Below are 18342 nucleotides of genomic sequence, written 5' to 3' on the forward strand. Positions count from 1 at the left end.
TTAAGGGTTTCTTGTAAGTGAGAAAGACGAGACTAAGGCCATGGAAGAGCTGGGTGCGACCTACACTGCTGCAGCCACGGGAGGCAGCTTGGCTTGCTCAAAGCAGTGTCGCTGCAGCACAGCAACATAGCACCTACATCACTTAAATATAATGTATGTGGTTAAGGTGTTAATATAGGTAATTTAAGACTATTTCCACGGGATTCTGAGCTCTTCAGAGGGCTAAAGAAGGTGCTTCCAGGGCAGCCAGCGGGAAAGGGAGACCCTGCACAGGAGACCAGTGGGGTTTGGTGCTGCATTTAGGGCCACGGTGCTGTGCAGACCTTGGGCTGGGCACATGGGGGGAAAGGGCCTGAAGTCCCACCAGCCTCATTGCAAATAGGTCTCAGGGCAGGAAGCACCAGCTCAGCTGGAAAATACCTGCACGCACAGAGCCCACCTCTATACACTGATTTTTCTATGCTTAAGCTGGAAAGCACATGCCCATGTCCACCTGAAGGGGCTGCAGATATCACTGCCTTACTGATGCCTGGTATTGATGAAAAGGCTTGTTCCAGCATCACGAACACGTGGATTGGCACATTAGCTTGCAAAATATTAGATGTCATTGTCACCCAGAGTCCTGCTGATCCTGCCAAACCTACCCCAGCCCACACCCCATCTATCTGCCTGGATGCAGTTATTGCCAGAGGTAGCAGCGCTCCCGTCTGAAAAGGTAATGTCAGCTCATAGGGTCATTGCAGCTCCACTTTGTGCTTTGAGGTTTTTGGTTTTTTTGTTGTTTTTGGTTTTTTTTTAGTTTTGGTTTTGGTTTGGTTTTTTTCATATCTTTCTGAAATGCAGCCATTTCTCCTGCAAAAGTTTCCTCTGAAACTACTGTAAAGGAAAAAAGAGAAAAGCGATGGGAAAATGATAGCATAACATCATCTCTCTGGCAGGACTGTGGCACCCAGGTCTGTAAGTACTATTGCTGTCAGTCTAAGAAACATCAGTCAAAACTGGACACCCTCCTCCAGAGTACCCCATACCTATGCACAATCTTTCTGTTTTGATCCATTTTATTTTTTATTCTATAGGTATCTCTTTTGCTTGTGCTCGCCCACAGCACTGGTCAGGGAGTGTATAGCTGGGCTGTTGGACAGGCTTTCAGCACTCCTCCCATCAATCTTCTCCTTCCACTATTAATTCCCATGGTTTATTTCCAAGTATTAGTGATGTCTCTGTCTCTACCTGGTAGATTAAAAGGAAAAAACCAAATATACCAAAAACCAGGCTTGCTTTTCAAGCTCCAAAGAGCCATCTACCTGTTAGTCTTTGCAGAAATTTGGAACAGTCCAGGTTCCCCCAGATCTTCCCCCGCCCAAGAGGTTTTCACCCCTCCAGAGTTTCCTGAGCAGATAGACACGTTTCCAGTAAGCAGACACTCAGCAAAACCCATGAGCACAAAATTTACCCACACCATTGTAAATCAATGTGCAAATGCTCAAAAGAAAAGAACGACTTCAAAGCAGACAGCCTAGGGAGATGAAACAGGGCACTCCATTAAAAACACGATTGCTTAATGCTTTATCTGTAATTTCTCTTTCGGTTCTTGAAAAGCAAGTCATTTAACAACGACTCTGCTTGTACACCTGGCACAAATACAATCCTAAGTGTCTGTTCCACTTATTTATATATTTATTCTTGGAAGAATATGCTATTTAATAACTATTTGTTGTGCTCTTTAAAATATGCTTTCCTCCCACGCAGGGTTTCGGTCTGTGCTTTCCCAGCAGCCGGCATGCAGGACCGCGGTTGGGTCTGTGTGGCCACGAGAGGGCTGCAGCAGCCAGCGGATTAAATCTGCCTCCCAGAATGCTTGAGAAACTGAGCTGAAGAAGCAGAGTCAAGTAGCCTGGCAGGTGAATGGAGCACTACCTCAACTCTGCTTTCTTTGCTAGGTCATCGCATCCTGATTCCAGCTGTTGGGGACCACCGTTTTTTCTACCGCGGAGTCACGTTCTTGATGCCGGGCTCCGACTTGTAAAAAAGTCACGATTGCACAGCACGGGGCCAACAAGGGCTGCACAAAATTTGCTGTTGGGTTGGGTTTTTTCCCCCACTCGATGGCTGAAGCGCTGCAGCTTGGCTGCCTCTCAAGCACAAGCCTGCAGAGAGCTAACCAGGTGCCGTGGCTGGCCGGGGGGAGGAAAACACAAAGAAGGGGATGTCAGGAGTAAGAGGTTGCTTCTGCTTTAGCTTTGAGCCAAATTAACCTTGCTGACCTCAGTCCAGGATAAGCCCGACTCCGCAATGAGTTTCATGGCAGATGCCAGCGCCGCAGTTAGTGAGGAGCAGGTCCGCGGCTTCCCGAGGGAGCCGTGCCGCTCCGTCAGCACGACAGCTTGCTCCGGCCCAAAGCGAAGGCTTTTGCGGATAACCACGTAGTAAGCTGCCGCGTGTACTCTGGAGTAGAAGTAATGCCTACAAACCCCAAATGCATTATTTTTAAATGGAGCAGTTGCAGATTTTATCCTTATTTCAAGTTAGTAATATGCCCATTTCAATGGCATGGCATTGCATTGATTGTGTGTTACAGCCTCCTAAAAAGGAGTTACAGAAACAGCTCTTTATAATATCAAGGAAGGATAATTTGTTTTTTACTGGGCTTGTATTCAGTCTTGGGGGCTGAATGGTTTCCCTTTGTAATGATTGTTAAGGCTTCTTTACCCATGAACATTACCAGGGGAATGAAGGTATCATAGGAACCAGAAAATCTAATAGCTTATTTCTGAATAATCCCATTAAAAGGCAAGGTCAGTAAAATGCTGGAGCATATATTTAAAAGATTAAAAAGAACCTCAGTCAGGGAGCAAAAAATAAAAATACAGGTGCTGAACTTTTTTTTTTCACCTTTTCAATATTTGCCCACAGAAATCTGTTGAGGCTTATATCAAGAATGTAGAAAATCTTTGGGTACCCCGTGCATTCGTCATAAATAAATACATCAAATAAATGCATGGCCGTAAGCGAGATCTCTAATAGTCATGAGCTGTACAGTATCTGCGTTAATAATTTTCATTGAGACACCAGGGTTTGCCCTGCAGTCTTCAGACTTGGGATGCTAGTTCTGGAGGTCCCTAGGGTGAAGAAACCTGAGGCAGGATCTAGATGTGGCAGAGAAATTGCCACAAGGTTGTACTTAGGAAATCCCAGGAAAATTCAGGGCATGCTTATGCCCAGAAAATAGTCTTCCAGCTGCCCTGAAACCATGTGTGGTTCAGAACTGCTTCATCAGATGTATTGTCGGATAGTCCTTGCTAGGCACAGGATTCGGGTTTCCTGAGGGACTGACCTTTCTCAAAGACCTTTATGATGGGAAGGACAGGAGTAACTGCGAGCTCAACTTGCAGTGTCTTTTATCTTTTGATGGAATTAGTCCTGATGACCGCAAACATGAACCATCTCCACATGCTTAGTATGCAGCAGAGAAGGGAGCAAAGGCCAGGTAAATCTCCCTGAAGCTGCCGGTTGTAGCTCCACGTACTGGTGGTAGGATCGTACCAACCTTCCTGGAGCTTACAAAGGCCTTCGTAGGAATAATAACCTTCTGCCTCAGGTCATAATTCTGAGAAGGCATTTGTCACCCTACTGTTTAAAGTACAGTGTTTTTTGAAGGTCATATCCTCCAGACTGAGAACAAATATCTAAACCAAGTCTAAAATACCTTTGTTATTAACCATCGCTCCTTGGAGTCACTCAACTCCAGTACTTAAGTATCAACAGAAACTTAAATCTTGCGAGATGGTGAGAGTCCTGGTTAGGCCTCCAAAGACATCTATGGACCAGTGCTTGGTCACTCTGCTACGTGCCAAGCTGCTGGGACACCAGACGGCAAAAGCCTGGAAATCTCCTCGTTTTGGCATGGACACAGTGGCGTGGTCCTAGTAAACACGCTGACAGTGCCATGAGAGCCCTTGTCCTGTCCCAGCAGAGTAGCTCCAGGCTGGCTGGGGAGAGACAGCCGCCTCGAGGAGGTTCTCTCTGGCTCCTTCTCACCCAAGGGCAGTCACCCAAACTCCTGGCTGGGGGGCGAGCACCTCGGGGTCTGGACAGACACCCCTAATAACACTGGTTCCCCCCCCCCCCCCCGCTTCTGCTGCATTTGTCAGCCAGCCCAATTCTGCTGGGAAATGCTGAAATTCAGATGCACGCCCCTTCAGAAATCACAAAGCAAACAAAGATCTCCTTCTGCCACCGGTATAAAGTCCCTTCCTGTCTCTAAGAGCAGCCTTATCAATGCAAATGTCCCTTGCAATCAGTCCTAAAACAGGAAAAGAAATAAACTGACAGCTTATCCCTCTAATACAAATATGTTCAAGTGATCAGCCTGGCGCAGGAGCTGGGGCTGCAGCCTGGACACCCAGAGGAGGTTGTGGGCCAGCCCTCCTGCACCGTGTTATTTAAGGCCACTGGTTTTAGCTAAAGCAGCAGATGTTGCAAAAGGCAGGAAATGTGTTGTTCATCCCCCATTCTTCTTTAATTTCTTGTTTAAAAAAAAAAAACCCTACAGCTGGAAAGATCTTGGGTCTGAAGAGAGTTCATAGAACATATGAGATGGCCGGATCCCAGCGGGGCTTTTCTTCTCATCTCTGAGAAGGAGCAGGGAAGAGCAGAACAGGAGTTTCATTTCCACTAGTCGCTTCCTGATAGTCTAATGACATTTTCGGTTAGACCTGCCAGTAAGTTTGTAGAGAAAACATATGTTTTGTCATACATTGTAATGATGGTACCTCTGCTGAATTTAGAAACGCGATAAAGAAATTTTCAGAGGAGTTCCTAAGTCCCTATTGCTTTGTTAACATTTTTTAGCATCCTGTTAATCACTCGGTATGTATCTGTCAACAGCTGATATTGTGGATTAAGGAAGATTACAACTCGTTTCTCCAGTGGCTGTTTTCTTTAGGTTTTAGCTCTGTGGGCACTTTGCCATTGACTTCACTATGACAAGACTGAGCCCCTTGCTTTTATGAACACCTTGTAATGCTTTCCTGACTCAGAGTGCTTTTACTTTACAAGGTAGCTAAATGGTCATCCAGAGGGTAAACGTTTTGATTTTATTATTTCTGGAAGAAGGGCTAATATTCTTTCAATGCTGAACAAACAGTCCATGAGATCTTGATTTGCAGATGTTTTCATACAGATAAATGTTGGCTTTGTTTTTTCGTGCTTGTGCAGATGATGTCATTTGTTATTTGGAAAAAGGGGATGGTATTTGAGGAAATTCAGATAAAAGTTCTACAGATGTAATGCATTTAATTCATAGTCCTTCTCCATTATTTACTAGCAACTACAGTCTCCAAATTTACAGGTTGGTTATCCACTTTGGGATGCAAAGAAATCCCTGTGACTCACATGATCCAACACAAAGCAGAAGTAATTAACACTGGAGAATCAAACAACTCAACTGTGAATAACCTTCAGTCTAAAAATTATTCACCCAAACTTACCTCCTTGTGCCAGAACTTGTTTTAACAAGCTTAAAAATAACAATGACAAAAATACAAATTTCAGCCTAAATGTCCTTCCTGAGCTTATTTAATTGTTACGGCTTGCCTCCGAGGTCTCATCCTTCTCAGCTCCCTTCTCTGGCAGAACACCCCCCCCTCCATGGCCTTATCTCAAGGCAGCCAAATTAAGGAAAACTTTCCTCCTGTGCTCAGGGGACACCGGGTCGTGGCCAACCTCCACCCTGACTCACTCGAAATTCCTGCCAAATGTTAATGCAGATTTTTCGCTTCAGAGCCTAAGGTGACACAAAACAAACGACGTGCGCTCGTCTGGGTGTTTTACTAGGAGTGTCTCACCCGATTACAAATGCCTTAAAACAACAAGCACTGCCAGAGCCTACCTTCACTGCACTTTGTATAAATTATTCCTGAGCCGCTGCTTAATGTTTATTAATATTTCTGATGATTCTGAAATCTTAAACTAAGGACATTAATATATCCCATAGTACAAATCCAGGTAAAGGTATTAATGGGACAGTAAACTTCTCGCTTTCTCTTTTGTATGGGTGAGCTGTATTTCGGGTCCCTGTACGTGAAGAGGAACAGCTCCCCCCCAACAAATACAGTCCCCAAATTAATTCTTGTTCTGGTGGGAATTTAAATAAATCTTCCAATTCCATCACTTGGCAAGAAATTGCTTTTGAACATAATTAGCATTTATACTAGTACTGGAGTCTTGTTTATTTATGTGTCACAACGGTCCCTGAAAAATGTAAGAATATATGAAATTTCACTCAGGCTCAGACAAAAACTCCACTTTGACCAGAATCCTGTCCTGTTTAGGGAGAGAAGGAAAGTAGGAAATGTAGAAAATAGTCAATCTTCTATGACATCTTCCTTTTTCTTCCCCCATCCTCCCCTGCCTTTTGGCAACCTGTTGGTCAGGGACCTCCTGCACTGAAGGCTGCATCCAGGCAATCATACCTCCTCCTTGCCTTTCCTCATTAATTTGCCAAATTTCTTTCCACGTGTTTTGCAAAGATGGGCAACAAAGAACTCCATTTCAAGTGCCTCTCCACAGTCACTTTTTACCTTGGGGAAAGATAGCTCTTTTTTAAAAAAGTTTCCACTAATGTGAGAACCATCTGGCCTCCGCAAACACGACAGCTCAGCTCTGCTCTTCATTTCAGGGCTGCTGTGGACTGGATGGCATCTCCTTCACCGTAGAGTCACCACCTTCACCACCTCCTTCGTGTCGTGAGGCAGTAAGAGCTGGGTGAAGAAGGACACCAGCAAGGAGGAGAAACAACCCTTACCAGCCCCAGCGCTGATGGCCCGGGGGGACGAGGGGTGGGCACCGGGAGCCAGCCAGGAGATGCTCCCTAACGTTGCAACGGGAAGAGATGGAGGAAAAGTTTTTCCATCACACGTTTGCAGTCCTCTGGGGAGAAACGTATGAGCTCATCACGGTGACACAGAGTGTGTTTCCAGCTGACGGTGAACAGTTGGCAAAGCAGAACTGGTGGGTTGTCTGTCGGCTCTCAGTGGCTGCTTATAACATTTTTTCTAGCAGGTATCGTAATTTTATTATCAGATTTAAGTTGCTCTGAAGGCAGAGCACCAGCATCGTGGTGCAGGATGGCGCCTTTTGGTGGGCTGGGTTTGGGCAGGACTTCACCTCTGTGCTAGGTGATCGCTGCCTCCTTCGAAAGCCCGTACACTGGGTTTGTCAGGGCTGGCTGTGACTCCTGTTGTGTCACTTCGCTCCTTGATCTGCCATTAACATTCATGTACACCCCTACTGCAAAACAGTCTGTCATCTTCTGCTTCCAAAATCAGGCTCGAAATCATATCAGAGAGTACCTGCTGTAAAAAACGTCTCACTTGGCTATTCAACAGAGAAACATTTAAATCTGAGCATGCAAAGGGAACATCATTTTTGTAATTAAGGGCTGTCCCTGTTCCCAGGAGAGCTGCATTTTGCACGGGGCCCTGCCATGGGTTTCCCCAGTCTGGCCATAATCACTTCCTCTTGCCGGGTCCCAATTTTCCATCTTTAAAATCTTCCTTTCCTTGCAGGCAGGTCATGAGGCTAGATCCATTACTGTAAGTGAGAGGCTTTATTACTGAGGTGATAAGTGTCATGCCAATACAATAGTAATAATAAATAACTTCTCTAAAAGTGTAAAAGGGTTTGACATTATTAATTGCAATTCAGGCACTTGCAGTGTGTGTGGACTGGGATTGAATGCAGAGCAGACAGAATATTTTTCTCTTGCTCACATTTTTGTACTTTGGAAACAAATGGCTTTTCTTCAGCTGAAATGTCCTTGGTGCATTGACCCAGCAAGAAACCTCTCACCAGTGCAAGTCCCCATCACTCCCATCAGGGCTCAGATGACCCTGCCAGGGTGCAAAGGTGGAGGGAAATGCCTCCGAGAGGCAGGGGAGGTCTTGCTTGATCCTGTAAGCTTTTCTACTTCTGTGCTTTCAGAATTGCTCCCTATTTGCCCACAATATTCGTTTCAGCCCGCTTTCATCCATGGGAATGGGACAGCCACGTGAAAGGCTTTCCAAGAGCAGCCTGCCAGGATACACAGGCAAGGGAGGCTTTCTGCATCGAATCTCCCGGGGGCCCTTCTGAAATACCTACCCATAACTGCAGCTCCGAGCTTTGGCACCAAAGCCCCGATGCCGCCCCAAAGCACCTTTGATCTGTCCTCACCCGCTGCCTCTACGTGCTGCGAGTGTCATCCCTCTGACCACGAGGATCTTCTGCCTCTCTCAGCCCTTTCTGCTTTCAGCCCGTAAAGATGGAAATTCGCCCTTTAGCTAACACCTACCTAAGGATAAACAGATAATATTGAAATGCTGCATGGAAAAAAGATCTACAAAAGTAAAGCCTGCAAGAGCAGGGCACACACCTTTCTTTTTGTGCAAGGGGCATAACTTGTCCTCAAATGTCCCATGTGCCAGCTCACCGTCGCTTCTTCTCCCAAGGGCTCCTGCACCAACCCTCTCCTCCAGCCAGGCCAGCAGAGCCGCTTGCCAGCCCTCAGGCTTCTTTCAGCCCTTCAAGGACATGGTGATCTTCTGGTGATACCTTGTGAAGGGAACTGTCTTCCTCAACCAGGATGAAAAAACCCCAAATTTTGTCTTTGCTTCATCTGCAAAGGTTTCTACAACCCAGTCGCTCAACATCAGTCTCCCACAGAGCAAGGAAAAGCTTTTCTCTCAGTGACAACCGTTACTTCTCGTGATTTTTGCCATGCATTTAAAAGTTCTGATAGTATTCATGTGGTGTTTTTTTTTTTTCTGGTAAAAAATTAGGTGTAAAGCCATTCTCTTTATGCCTTTTGTTTTCATGCATTCCAGACATTTCCTGTCAAGATGAGACTGAGCTTGAGACATTTCAGCTTGAGAAATGAGAATCTGGGGGAAGTTCTTAAACACAGAAAACCAAGATTTAGAATAGGAACAATTAGAAAACCTTAAAGGTGGCAGATTTCTCTTGTTATAATCATATAACTTAAAGAACGTATAAAATGCAGCCTGCTATATAGCCATAGAAAATCCTGAGTTCTTTAAAACGACAATATTTTCTTCCTAAAATATTTCGCATGTCAGTTAAAATCTTATCTGAAAGAGAAGGAAATTACAATATCTACAGAACCTTAGCTGATGCTGCCGTCACGGTACAGGAGAACCGTCCCGCTTGAAATGCTTAGACAAATACAAACCAAGCACTTTGCAATGTCATTCATATAAAAATTGGTAAGACCCAACCCTCAGCAAATTCTGTATTTCATAGGACCACTTGCACAACAAGCAGAAGTACAGCACTGGCATCAAACCTGTCCTTTTTTAAAGAGTTGGAAACTTTCTTTTCTTTTTCCTTTAACAACAAATGCAAATGCTCTAAATCTTCTCAGTCCTAAGTAGAGATAGTGTCAGATGACTTCAACAGGAGGCAATGCTTTTAGTTGCTTATAAAAAATGTGATTTCATGCATCTCTCTTGCAGGCTATTATTCAGCGAGGAATGTGCAGAAGGCCTTCACAATGCCCAAAAAGTAACTAAAGCTCTTTGTTAAAGGCAGAAGTTGGTCTCACCTACTGCAGGGCTTCAGCACAAAGCATTGCACAAGGCTGTAGCCTACCCTGTACGTCCGAGCTGAGATGCTCGTAGATAAGTTCACTGAGCAAAAGCAGGTCACATCAGCAGACATAATGTGTCCTTTGAACCTCCGGTACCTCATTTTCTGTCCTCTACTGTGGCATCTATCTTCCTTTGATCATTGAGTAAAGGGCGGTTGTTTCATTACAATGGAAATAAAAATAGTTGACGCGAGAGGGTGGTGTTTTGCCTATTCAGAATGACAGTGGAAAGTTGCACTTCTGAGTTAGCTGGAATAGAGTGAACATTATTAAGTGCTGACATGAAAAAGACCTCTCAAAGGAGATAATGCCTTCATCCAATTAATCCTTCCTAATGAACTTACCCTTCGGAGGTGGGCAGAGCACTTTCAGCGTGAAGTTTGCTCCCTGTGATCATTTGTGCCAATAAAAGTCTTGCAAGAAAGCTGATGAAAACTGATGTGAATGTGCCTGAAGTGAATTTATTTTGATATTTGACTTGTCAGGAAAAAAAAGTGGTTTGTACTTTTCAACCCAATCTTCTATTCTGCTCTCTCTTGATGATTTCTATTCTTTAATAACTGCCCGAATGATAATAAGGCTCCTAGGCATCTGCTTCCCTTTGAATTTGCAGCTGAGAAAATTCCATGTTTGAAATCCTTGGAAATAGAATTTTATTTGATAACCTGTATTTTTGAGGTGGATAACTACTTTGCTGAACACCTTGATGGTTATTTCAGTAAGAGTAGTCTGAAAATGCTCTTCTGGCTCTGAGGAATTTCGACTGAGGAAAGAAGCCTTTTTCCACCCAAGCTACGTTATAATGATAGTTTGCACTTAGGCAGATTCTTTTATCGAAGCATGTTTTATTCATCAGTTCACCAGACCATCAATTGGTTTTGTCTAATTGTGACTCTCTTTATACCACACAGGCTTGGAAGTCCAACCGTGACAGTTTTTTACTGCTTTTCCCTGTGCTTTGGAGATCTCGAGAAAGAAAGTGCCAGAGAGAGGGGGGAAAAAAAGTGCAAAAGTTCAAACAAAGCAGAGGCTGTCAAACTAAAACAAATCCAGGGGGAGGAAAAAAGTCAGAAGAATTGATAAGGAGATTTTTTTAGATCATATATTTATGATGTGTCCTTCTTTTATGAAACTGGGAGCTCCTGTTGAACTGCAATTAGAACTGGTTCTAGGTAGCCAAAAGTGTGAGACCATTTCCAAATGAGGGCACCCAGAATTAGCTACCTAGTTCCTACTTCTATTTTAGGAACTCATACTAGTGATCTGATTTTCACAGATGCCAGTGGGTATTTTTGTGGCCTTAAAAAAAAGAAAATGTGCATGAAAATTAGGGCTTAAGTTGATAAACTGAAATACCCAAATTTTAAATGTGGGCCGCTGCAACTTGTCCACTGCAATAAAAAGATTCAGTAACATGATCATGAATAGCGACTATAAGTCCTCTCCATCTCCAATCTAACCAGCAAAAGAAAAGATATTTAATGAGGACAATGGAGCTAATAGCTGGGGAGAAATTATTTTCCAACTGCTACACATTTTTGGGGTCATGATAAAATTAGCCACTTTGAATTTGTGCAGCCCAGTTTCATACCTCACATGAAGAATTGGGATAATTTTTGAGCACCGCAAGTAGCTAATACTTCTCAGCCCCTGCGGCAGGAAGGAATAGTTTTTAAATTGCACTTTGTTAAATATGGTTGTGGAAGAGCCAGTGTATCCGGGTGATGGGCACTGAATTAGTATTTCTTTCCGTATTCTGGAAGAGTCTCTCAATCATAGTGAGACTTTACGGCCTCTCTTTAATTTCACAGTTATAAAGATGAACATACAACTTTTTCAAAGAAATAATTAGGTATCACAGAATAAAGAATTTCCCTACCAAATAATAACAACACATTTAATTAAGTGAAAAAATATACTAGCTCTAACAGATTTTAGTGTCTATAATTTATTTCTAGATTAACAGGTATTTTATAGTCCACCCCACTTAGTGCGTAATAATGCTTTTTTAAATTATTATTTCTGCTTCTGTTCCATGTAGGTTAGCAACTATTACATCTATTCTTTTCAATGAATGTCTTAATATAGTTCCCTTCCAATGAAAATATGTTTCCTTTGCTCATTTTTGCCAGACATTGTATGTCTGCATCTGTTCTGTATGCTGGGGCTAAACCAGCATATGTGCATCTTTCTTTCCCTGGTGGTCCCATCGACAAGCTCGGGTTCGAGCGGGTGCTCCTGTTAAGGGCCATTGCTGCTGCTGCAACGAATTGCTGGTGCATTCTGTTACCAAAGTCTTCAAAATCAGCTGTTTGGGTGGGGTTTTTTTTTTTACAGCATCCCTATCCCTGTTGGTACTGGTGATAGCCTCCAGCTATCAACAAATTTTTGTCACCAACAAATTTCATGTTTCTGTCATTTTTGCTAAGACTTTTACTGAAATTACTATCTGTGATTAATCCATAGACATTCCACAGTAAATTTCCTTTAGTCTGACATTTGCCTTTTCAAAACACCATCTAGCATCTCTCTTTTAGCCGTTTCCTCACCCACTTCATCATCTCCGGATGGCTCTCCTGTTGAGATAATTATCCCCCATGTGGCAAAGACAGGAAAGATTAGAACGGTGGCATTTTTTCAGTCTAAGTAAGTAAATAGGTAAATAATCTTCCCAAAGAAGAGCCCATCCAACATGATCTGTGCCATGCCCGAGGACCCCGTGGTGCACTACACCCTGTTTTCCATTTCAATCTCTACACTTAAAGTTTCCTCCAGCCTTTGCACCAAAGCCAGTCCCACAAATGCGGTCAGGCAACCAGGGCTCTGGGTTCCTGCACCACATTTTTTAGTCTGTGGTCTCATCACTGTACTCCTGACTCGACAGATTTATTACAGATCTTTCCTCCTAGACTTGTGATGTTACATTCTTGCATCTAAAAAGAAAACACATATAAGCACATGTAATTGCTTGAAAACTGACAACAAGTTAATTAGGGCAGCCTATGGTCCTGGGGTGGCCATGCAGGTTGTGTAGTGGCTATAAAACCTGAACCTAAGCAATCATGAGGTTAAAAAAAACGAAAGACATTTGTGCTCGCCCTAGTCTTCAAGCTTCTGTCTTTCTCTTTCATATGATCTCCCCCTCAGGAGCACTTTGGGCTTGTGACTCGGAGCAGGAGGAGGGAAATGCTGCTGTTGTCTTCCAGAGCACTAGCAGTTCGGAGAAGACATGTTCCCTGAGTTTGGTTTTAAAAGCTTAGACATGCTTTTTGGCTTGTGGCTGAGCTGATGCTTGAGTGATTCCTCTGATCATAAAAGACACTGATGCATCAGCATCAGCCAACACCAGAGCCATCTATTTACCCAGGGAAGTGCTGCAATAGATCAATGTTAAATGCTTATTTGCGCTTCACTGCTCCAAGGCACAGAAACTAATTACCAAAGATAAATTAGCCCTTGTGACAATGACTAAGAAATACAGGTCCCAGGATAGACCACCTTGACCACAAACACACATAATTCTCCTCTGATTAGGAGCGGCAGAGGGTTACGCGGCGTATCCTTCAGCCAAAACTCTCTCAGGGTGGAGCGCTGTCGGGTTTGTCTGTGTGCCGAGGAGCCAGCACCGGTTGCTGAGCCCCTGACTCTTCCTTTTCCCTATACGAGTCGGTCACTTGACTCTTCTGTGTCTCTGTTTGCCCAGCTGCAGATTAGCAGCAGTAATAAAACACCTTATGCAGATACCAGAAAACACAACTGATGGCAAAACCTCCCCAAGGGTGTTGCATTAACACATGAGCTTTCCCTTTACGTGCTGCCTGCTCGGGAACAACATGTGCCTTGCTCCTCTTCTGTATCGCCTGTACACCAGCTGGTAGCAAGTTGAAAGTTTTCTGTGTTGTATGTGAATGCAAAGAGGGGTTTTTTTTTCAGCAAAAAGCCCTCAGTGGTTCTCACTGCAGCTGTAATCAGCGTGTGGACGACGCAGAAGAGAACTTGGCAGGATTGCAGTCGGTTTGTAATGCAATTGCTCCGGTTTTGCCTCCCCTGAACCTTTTGCTTCTCTCTTCCTCCTCCAAGAGTTGCCAAAGCCGGTGGATCTGAATCCAGAAATATCTACCCCTCATTCTCTAACTGGCAAAAGTGTCTGTAGCTCAGGGATGCAGGATGGATCTCCAGGTCCCTGGGGGAGGTGAGTGCCTGGGAGGCTGCAGGGCTGCTCTCGATTTTCCCTGCGAGGAAAGCAGGAATGAGCTGCTTCCATTAACTTTTTGCCCCCGAGCCCTTACAGAAGAGCTTGCAGTCAGGCTGAGCACTGCACGTTCAGCAAATTGTGTAAAACCAGCAGAGTACGGGGAGCAGCACAGATATAATGGACTCAAGTCTGTACACTGCATCCATCGTAATGAGCTCAGGGGAGACCTCCAGGACTGCAGTAGGAATAACTCGAGTGGGGAAACCTCCTAGAACTGCTTCGGGAACGGTTTCTGGAGGTGATGTGGCCCTGCACACTCGTACAGCGCTTGGGGCAGCAAACCCAGCCTGCCGGGGTGGAGGTCATGCTGGTGTCTCAGCATCTGCAGCAAAGCTCCTCTGCGACCCAGGTGGGTTAAACTGCAGCCCTCAAATAACTCCAAAATGACTACATTGCTTCCCTTCTCTGTGGAAAGTACACCTACCGACTGATGTATCTTAGGATTGCACTTGCCTTTTTCACCTGGTTGTATTACCGTGGCACCACGGACTCATCGCTTGCTGCAGCAGAGCAGTCCCTTGCTTATCACCTTGCGCCATCCCAAATTGTATTTTCAGCTCTCAAAGACATCTATTCCTTTCAGTGTCATATCCCAATCCTGTATGCTGAAGGTGTCCCCTGGATTTGTGGCATCAGCACATTTTTATCACCACACACCTCATTTTCTGCCAAGATCATTAATGGAAATATTAAGCAGTGTGACTGGCCCTTGAGGAAGACCCTAGAAAACGCCTCCAGGTCTGGTGCTCCTTTCAGCGCTATTCATTGCTGGACCCCAAGTATAACTTAAGAGGTATAACCTCTATTTTTATAGTTATGTTTTGACAAGCTAATCTTTTCTAAATATGAAAATCCAAATTTCTGCCTGGGCAGCTGCAACACCACTTCTGGCTCCGTGGCACCCTCTCCCCACCAGTTTCCCGACCAGCAGAGCAAAATGTTGAAGAAATTGGTGGAGGCAGCCGAGCTGATGGCTGCTGCATGCCCACTCACTGCGGCTCTTCGAAGACCCACCGTGCTGGATGGAGTGGGCACGTTGGCACCAATTGCCAGGCGTGGGGACACTGACCCCGGCTCTCCCTGCCTCGGGAGGCAGCCAAGCCCCCGGCATCGCCATGGGGAAAGGATTTGACCCCAACTTGTAACCCGGTTGGCTTTTAGAGTGTCTCCTCAAGATGTGGCTTCTGCATCTGAAGTTACAAACCTGTGCTCATCGAGGTCAGGTGACATGGAAATCATATTACACCTGGGCAGTGTTGCAGCTGCTCTGCCAAAGCCACCTGGCCAATTATTTTCATAATTTTGATTTCAGGCAGCAGAGGTCAGCATTGCCCTGCTGATGGGCAACGGTGCTTCCCACCTGCAGAGAACAGCAAAACATCGCGAAGAGCAATTTTTATTAGTCCTTGTTCTTTTATCGCGACGAAAAGGGCACGAATGGTGTCTTTGAGCTGGTTGAGGGGCGATGGAGCCACCAGCTGCGCCGGCAGGGGACGCGGCGAGGGAGCCTGCGCGGTGGCCTCGCACATGTCATGGGATGTTCAAGGTGCCTGGGGACAGCCGAGACGTCCTCAGGGTGCTGCCATGAGACCTGAGGGACACCTCTGTCCATCCAGAGTGGCAGCAGCAGAGAGGCTGATGTCTCCGGCACGGCAAACATCCCCAGACACGGGCAGGTGATGGAGCCTGGGGGTGTTGGCCATGCTGGGGATGTTCCCCCAGTCCTATTTGTGTCAGGACTGTATTTTGTCTAACTGATTTACATCTTGTTAAATGGCTAACAGATATTATAAGCATGTGACTGACCCAGCTGTCATTGCATATAGATAATTATAACACTTCTAAACAACCTATTGGACAGTCTAGTTAGTCCATTAAATAATTTCTTGTTCTTCATAAATGTACTTTTGACATAATGTGAGAAAGGGAGAGGAAACAGAGATGTGAGCAGACCCTCAGGGGAACATCTGAAGGCCTTGAAACCCTCCACAGCACTGCCCGCATGGGGAGTCAGCCCTGGAGGGGAGCTGGCCTTGCCGGAGGAGAAGGGCACGAGTCTTCTTGTTTGGGGCTGAGCTGTTGGGTGGACAAGCCTTGGTCTGAACCATGGGGCAGAGGTGGCAGAAAACCTTCATGGCCCTAAATATGTCATGTAGTGCACTCCTGCACCACACGATTTGTTCACACTTCCAATCCTAAAAGTATCTTTAGGATACGTTAGGCAGGTAAGTGATGGAAACTTCTGTTGTCTGAATGTGTGATTTGTAAAAGAGCTTTGAAACACACGAATCATTTGGGGCTTTTAACATAGAAATTTTGCGTTTATGCCTGGCGGTCATTAAAGTTGTATCTGATCAAGAATATGCAAAGACCCGTGAGATTTGCAAGATACCAATATAGACTGCACGTTGTAACTGCTTACTTAGACTTTAGCCTTTTCTCCTTTTTTTTTTTCAGATTATATTATATCTTCAAAAGTTCTGAACCATTTTCCTCAGCAACCCGTGCCTGTAGCACAGGGACAATGCTCTGTGTGTATGAACACCAGGTTGTCCAGCCGCCCCTTTCCTGCTGCCTGCTTTTGCCTGTTCTGTGGCTCCAGCCCACGGTAGATTTCTCCCTTGTAAACATAGCACTATGGAAGTATTAGTAAATGCGTAACACTTATTTTCAGAGCCATCAGCCTGACATCAGGCAGCCCATCCACCAGGTAGACCATCGAATTCCTGCCCTATGTTCCTAATATTTTTTCCTGAGCTAGGAAATTCATCTTTCTGATTAGGAGTAATCTTTATTTTGAAGTATTTGTTTTTTACCTACATTTTGAGTGATTCAGCCAAGCAGTTTTCAATCCATATGTTCTGCACCATGTTAATGTTATATCACTCTCAGTGCATAACCAAAATATTACATATCACCAAGGTAGCGGCTGTACAAATCAAATCGGTTGCCTCAGCATTGTTGCCTTCGTCAGCCAAAGTCTTAATGTCATCATAAACTCCAGAGGTTCCTGACAGGAGCAGACTCCATCAGACGTGCTGGCTGGCACTCATTGTACGTCTCCTCTTGAAGCAGGGAAATGGCACGGCGCAAAGCTCTTCCCAGAAGCCTGAATGGCCCGTGGGGACTGTACTGTCACCTGCGCAAAGGAAAGTGGCTTTTATGGCTCCAGATATCTGGGCAGTGCGTGGATGGCTGAGGTGCTGGCCAGCCTTTGGCCCGGGTTGAGGGAAATGGCAGAACTCAACAGCTTTGTACCTTTCCTATTACGCTCCAGGAGGTACAAAAGGAGCTACATTTGGGCCAAGTACCTAACAAAAATAAATACTTGGAAGGCTGGATTTGGTGTATCCTGGTAATGACAAGGAAATCTAGGTGTAGTGGTAAACCTGGTGAGCTTGCCCTTCTGCACTAGTTATCCAACTGAAACTCAACATGAAATTACCTCAAAAATGTGTGTGATGTGGCAGACTGTTGGATTGGTCTAGGCAAGCTGTCTAGGGAGACCAGCACTGAAGTCTGTTAGATGAACAAACTCTTATCGCCATTTCCTCACCACCCCTCAGACGTTTACTGTGTTGCATACATTTCTCTGCTTTCTTAAATTTTCCATCTCTTGCACTCGAACGCAATTTAGCAAGACAGTCCCATGAGAAACCTACGTTAGACCATAAATGAGAAGCATACCAGTGGGACAAGGACTAACATAGCAGCTTTGGTCTAAAGAAATTTGGATGCGGTGCCACAGCGAGGTGAAGAACGCACTCCCTGCACCCCAGCACTGTCGTTGGAGCAGCCTGGACTTGGGTGCTCACTGGTCTGCCCACCTCTCCACCCTGCAGTTTGAGAGATGTTTTCTGCTGAGTTCATAAAAGAAACACAAGGCAGAATCCCCTGGCTGTGGCAATAGATTCAATCAGTCTCAGTCCGTTAGTTTAAATAATCAATAGCTGTAAGTGCCATAATGCTGTTTCCTACTTCATCACAACAGCTGAAAAGTTACAGAAGGCCGCGTGTAACTACAGGCACTCTCTCCGTTAACTTCGGGATAATTAAACTATTTGGGCGACTGACAGGTTACTTCTCTCATTAAACCTAGTACATCCAGCTTAAACAGAGCTGATCAATGGAAGAATAAGACGTATTTTTATCAAGGCTTTTCATGGCATTATCGTGTTACTAACACCACCCAGCAGCTCACTATGTGTTTTGGACGGCACAGCTGCATCTTCCCGGCTGCCAGAGGGTCCCTTCTCTTCGTGGTACTGACCTCAGTTGCAGGGGCCTGAAACAGAGATGTGCCCCTGTTTTTGAATGATTGCTAAAGATCCCACTCCCTTGCTCTGGGAGCAGTAAGTAACACCAAGGATAAATAAAAATAAAAATAATATAAATCTAATAATAATAATAATAATGATAATGATGATGGTGATGGTGATGG

The sequence above is a fragment of the Aquila chrysaetos genome, chromosome 6 (genome assembly GCF_900496995.4).
Source record: "Aquila chrysaetos chrysaetos chromosome 6, bAquChr1.4, whole genome shotgun sequence".
NCBI classification, from domain to species: Eukaryota; Metazoa; Chordata; class Aves; order Accipitriformes; family Accipitridae; genus Aquila; species Aquila chrysaetos.